The sequence below is a fragment of the Marmota marmota genome, unplaced genomic scaffold (assembly GCF_001458135.2).
Source record: "Marmota marmota marmota unplaced genomic scaffold, marMar, whole genome shotgun sequence".
In the NCBI taxonomy this organism is placed as follows: Eukaryota; Metazoa; Chordata; class Mammalia; order Rodentia; family Sciuridae; genus Marmota; species Marmota marmota.
In genome coordinates, this window is record NW_025999990.1 from 37,096,866 (window position 1) to 37,102,865 (window position 6,000).

The 6,000-nt window shown below is 39.1% G+C and overlaps 1 long non-coding RNA gene across 1 annotated transcript in view; it reads left to right on the plus strand.

Moving 5' to 3' along the window:
- The window catches only part of LOC125617747, a 32,376-nt gene extending 27,623 nt beyond the window's left edge, over window positions 1-4,753 (plus strand). The window contains exons 2-3 of the long non-coding RNA XR_007348847.1: window positions 920-1,271; window positions 2,836-4,753. This is a non-coding gene — a long non-coding RNA (uncharacterized LOC125617747). The remainder of the gene's footprint in view (window positions 1-919; window positions 1,272-2,835) is intronic.
- The last annotated feature ends 1,247 nt before the right edge of the window (window positions 4,754-6,000 follow it).

The window sequence follows — 6,000 nt, forward strand, 5'->3', positions numbered from 1 at the left end:
ATTCTTTGCAAACATTTGAGGTTGTAAACTGTTATATCCCACCACCAAAAATAAATTTTAAAACAGGCACTGAGGTAGCCAGGAGAGGAGAAGCTATGAACAGGAGAAACTGGTAATGTGTTCTAGAATCTAACTCATCTCCTTCCCAGGGGAAGGAAAGCCACAAGTGACCACAATGATACTGTAAACATTGTTTTTTTTGTTTTGTTTTGTTTTTCTCTTGTGATAATATCAACTCTGCATGAAGATCAGAGCAAGTCACTAATGTATTAAAGAAGAATGATTCACCATCATAAAAGGACATGGTTTTTAAATTTATTAAAGCCTGCTTCAAAATTATAGAATATTTTTTAGATTGCAAATATTTCTTAGATAAAAGGAAGATTCCATTGCCTAAAGGGAAGTTCAATGAAGGGGGGAATTTGTTCTTTGTTTAGTTTTGAATACCTGAAAATTTGAGATGTTTTGAAATGAATATAGCTGTATAGTTGAAAATTATAGGAACTGATGTTAACGAGATAGCACCTGGTTTAAACGTCTGCTGGATTTGTGTAAATTTATTTTTTAAATTTTTTTTAGTTGTTGGCGGACCTCTATTTTATTTATATGCAGTGTGAGAATCAAACAGTGCATTAATAAAACATAATTTACATTAATTTGGTCTGACACTATTCTCTTTTTTTGGTGAAACTAAAAAAATTCTATCTCAACTTCATTTGGGCAGGAGTGTAAATACAGATGAAAGATAAAGAATTTCTGTTCAATTTTAAAATTATGTCTAGATATAGATTTTTACACAATTCTTAACTTGTATCATGTCTATGCTACCATTTTGCATGGTTAGTTCTTCTGCTAAGAATACCTGGTGATTGAATGAATCAATGAGTTAAAGTCACTAGGAGATCTGGGTGTATTTCAGAAACTTAAAGGCCAGTGACTCAGAGAAGCAGGTGACAGAGAACAGGAAGTACCCAGGACCAGCTGTACCCGTGGAGGCGTCTACCCAGAGCTGAACTGCTGGCTGATAGACTTTCAGGAGGTCATCTCTGCAGGCCGAATAACTGTCTGCTTAAAAGGGAAGGCACTCCTTCCCCGGGAACAGTTTAAGTGGGCGGGCTGTAGATACCCAGGAAAGCCTGCCTGCTGCTCCCATTTTGGTAATAACCATCACTGTTGGAGAATGTCTCTACTGTGCCAAGCTCACAGCTACAGACACTGCCTTCTACACAGCAGAAGCAGCTCTGGACATCTAAGAAGTTCCTCTCCTGTAGGTGAGGAGGGAAGGAGGTGGGAGATGGGTGGAGGAAAGAGATGTGATCCTGGGTCTAGAACTAGAATTAGAAAGAGAGAGGCTTCACTTACCAAAGGGCCCCCAGAGTACCAGGTGCTGTGTTAGGCAGAAGGGATATAATACAAACAGCCCATGCCCTCATGGTGCTTACAGATTTACCTTGTACAGCAGGTAAACTGGACTCAGATTGAGGGATTTATCTATGTAAAAATCACAAATGCCACAGGTTGATGTAGTTATGTACACAAAGCATCTAGTCCAGTGTCTGGATCACACCAGATAATTGATAAGGTTTTTTCCCCCTCTGTTCTTCCCCCTCTCTCCTACTGAGCCTGAAACTTAATAGTCTACATGGAAACTTCTGAAAAACAATAGACAGATGGCCAGTGGCAGATTCCTTGTATATATAATCAGTGCTCCAACATCTTTGTTATTATCTAGCACCCTCCCCCCTCCTTTTATTTCACTGCCTATTTCCTTTGGGGGATGATCTCATTTCTCCCCCAAGGTTGTCCTTGATGTTCTTTTTAACCTAATTCCACCCACATACCATATGCTGGAGGGTGTTGGTACAAAGGAAAGGCGCTGAGATTTGTTCTGCATCCTGCACCTGCCCGGGGCTGGACTTGCCTATATAAAAATAGCAATGAGCAGCAGGAATTTCTGAAATGTCAAGCTAAGGGAACAGGCAGGTCCCTCTGCTCTGTTTGGGAGTGTGCAGAATGGCATCCATTGACTGGCATGGCAATGCTTTCAAATCCCTGAGCACAGGTGGAGTGGCTCCAGCCCTATCCCTTCCATCTATGCTCATCTGAGCTGCCTGAGATTCTAAGGCCACTGCTCAAAACAAGAGTGAAGGAAACAGAGGGGAATCAGTGGGTCCTACATTGCTCTTATGATTGAAGGTATAGGCTTCCAGGCCCTATTGACGTGGTTCAGAAACACGCTCCACCACGTACAAGCTGTCTTTCCTGTGGCAAGCCCATAATGAATGGGAACCTACATATCCTAATTTTAAAAACAGAAGGTGTGTCATCAGCCATCTACATAAGAACACCCAGCTTGATCAATGATGCCAGGCAACTTTTTTCTGCAACTTCCACCAAATGCTTTGCTACCTTCTTAATTTTTCTCTTTCTCCCCTATTCTGATCTTGCTATTAACATATCCCCACTGACTCTCTCTTCAAAATAAATTAAGAATTTAAATCCAACCATGTCTCTCTCACTTCCTTTTGTTCTTGGGGTTCCTTTTCTCAGAGCCCAGCCCTGAGCATCCTGTATCATGTCCTCTTGTATTTCTTCTTCTCCCAAGTTATTTTGTCCATGGGACTTGTTTCCATTTAGTGCTCATTTTCTGTCTCCCAGTTATGGTCTGAATGTTTGTGATCCCCCTCACCAAATCCATATGTTGAAATCCCAACCCAATCCCAAACACTGAATTTACCTGCAGCTTGATCTTAGACTTCTCAACCTCCCAAACTTGGGCAATAAATAAATAAATGTTATTTATAAGCTAACCATCTATATTATTTTTTTTTTCAGCAACCTGAGTGGACTAAAGCAGTCTCAACTGCCACCACAAGACTAGATGATAAACTCCATGATGTTCAGGGTTTTGCATAATGTGTTCACTGCTGTCTCCTTGTTAACTTGTGCATAGTCTGGTACAATGTTGTTCTTGTGAGGATCCATGTCAAGAAAAGCTTTCAGTCCTTTGATTGAACCAGAAACTATCTGAAAGTCACCTCGCAGGGACCCACTGTGTTACTTCTTACACATTTGGAATCATAGGGAGCTTTTCTTTGATGCTATTCAGCAGCAACAGAAGCTAACTTCAAATTCTAGGACACTGCTCTGTGAGAAGCTCCCAGAGGACAAGTTGCTCGATCCCTTTTAAAAGGAAAAAAAATAATATCAAGTTTTCTGTATCAAAAACAATGTATGAAGCTTGCATATTGAGCTATAGGGATGCTGCTGCTGCTGCTGCTACTGTTGTTGCTGCTTCATGACAGAACTTCTGGTCACCTAGTTGCCAATGACCAGCATCAGGATCACCTAGGAATAATGTTCAAGTACTGATACCCAGGACTCATGCCTGACTGTCCTACTTTATTGCCATGATTCCTACATTGTTCATGTTAAAATGTTACATCAGCAGTGACAACAGCATCTTATGTCCCTGGTTGTCATGGGCTATAATAAGTATACAATAAGTGGCCCAGGAGTCCAGATGCTAAACCAAGAAAAATCACACAATTCTTATGCCTACCATTTAAGTTATGTAGATTGATTGAACATAAAGGTATTGGCTAGAGCTGAAGGAAAATAACAAACCTACACTTGAATGTGAAGTGAGGCACTTTTATACCATGCATGGATAGAGTGGGGTGGGTAGGTAATGATTGCAGTTCACTGTATAAAGAAACATACAGGACAATAGACTTCTACCTAGATATGTCAGAGTTATCTAGTATGGAAAATGCAGAGTCATGATGGAGTTCTAGAAACGCTATCTTTGCCAAGTTTAGCTTGACTATATATATATATGTATTTCCCATAACATTTTTTGTTAAGAATATTAAAAATTGCCTGACCTAAAGACAGGCCTTGAGAATATGCTAGAAGAGCAATTGTTCCATTGGTTCCCTTGGTATTTTCAGCTTGGATGCAAATTTTTATGGGTCCTGTAAGCATAGATCCATATGGGAAAGACTCTATTTCATAGAGTAGTAGGGTACTGAATATATAAATTACCCAAATACCCAGAATCTGTGTTTTATTCTCCTAATACTGAGTCATGACATTGAGTTCTAGAACACCTGGAACCTGACAAGATTAATTATGTAATTAACTTCATTTCAGTGATGAAAAAAGAAAATGAAAATTATTTTCGATTTTATCCCTAAGAGTTAGAACTTGGAAAACACTTTTCATTGTTTGAAATTAAATAGAACAAAGGAAGAATACCATCAATATGCAACTTGATATATTTGTTTATTAAACCTTACCTCGGTGTGTGGAGATAACAGCCAAGGTCATTAAACTCCATAGGCCCAAAGAAGACTTGTAGCCAAAATGACTGTGGAGTCAATTATTTAATGATGAAATAAAATAAAATGTGTCTTGAAACCAACAAATTGCTTTTCTAAGAATATTTTAATATTAATCTGAGTAATGTGTAACAAAAATTTTGACTCTCATGAGATTCTCATGAAAGGCTGGATTACTTCAGAGTTTTAATATTTTAGCCAGGGTGATGTTTTTTCCACAGCCCTCTCTACTCAACTGTATCAGGGTCATTGTGCTTGTCATATGTTTCCAGGGTGGAATTCAGATCAGGCACTTAAAACCTTCCTATTTCAAACATAAAATACAGTCCACCGTTTTTCCTCTTTTCATCATGATTTCAAACTCAGCTGTATATGGTAGCCACAAATAAATTCTTTCATCTCTCACAGTCTTATGAGAGTCTGACTCCATAAGGTATTTGGATGTTCTGAGAATGATTTCTTGTAACTGTCTGTCGGAAATGGATATCTGTATAGGGTTTTGGCAGCTGAACAGAAGATTGAGAACTTTGCCTGAGTCATTTTTTTCCCCTTACCCTAGGTGATTAAAACAAAATTACAACCACCAAATAAGGGCAGCACTAGCATTTCTCTCTGGGAGAGGCTGAAGGGTAGATTATGTTTGAAAAGGAGGGAGATTTGTCTTCAAATGCATTTGAATGGTACATGCATGGTTTTACTTAGGATATATGTTATTAGACAACCAAAAAGAGCAAAGTTTTTCTAAGATGCTCTTATCCACATCTTATTTAGATTGAAAAAAAAAAAGCATCTATAGTCCATCCCTATCAAAGAACCAAATAACCAAGGGTGTAGGAGGGTTGTGTATGGAGATTTTGAGGACTAGAGACTTGCAGGTCACCATTTTGTTGCTGTCAGAATCCTTCCAAAACACTGAAGTAAATCAGAACAAGGGCATGCTTCCATGGCAAACTTGGCAAAGGTTGGCTGACATGCTAATCACTGGTGTTCTCTTCACCGGTGGGGAAGAAACTGGGAGTTGGGGTCTGGCGTTAAGATGTCAACCTGATTTACAACTTTGGTTGGGGAACTGTAGACAAAAAGAAAAAAGGCCATGCTTTTATTTCCTTCTTAATGTGGCACACTGGTCTCATTTCCAGAGTATTTCCCATAACATTTTTTTGGTTAAGAATATTAAAAATTGCCTGACCTAAAACAGGTCTTGAGAATCTGCTAGAAGAGCAATTGTTCCCTTGGTTCCCTTGGTATTTGCAGCTTGGATGGAATGAGACATTGAAAAGGATTAACTTGAGCCTTTGAATCATTCCATGGAGAAGAGTAACAAGGGTGTTTTTCTTTCATGGGGATTCACTTGCTCCTGAATGGGTTTGATTCTGAGACAAAATTAAACGTATGAGTCACAAAAACCTTTCAGTGTACTTCTTCCTTTCCAAACATATAAAGATCCATTGGTAAGAAGTATTTTGGTAAGAATACATGCTGTGAGAGTATGTAATTCACAATGCACTAGGTTTAGATTTGATTAAGACAAGGTCTCCTGGCCAATAAGGCTGTTCAAGGACACTTAGCCCGGCTTTCATGGCTACTGCTGTTGAGGTATTCAACTTGGAAGTGAGCCACACAAGCATGCACATGCCTGAAAACAGGGAACCACTCA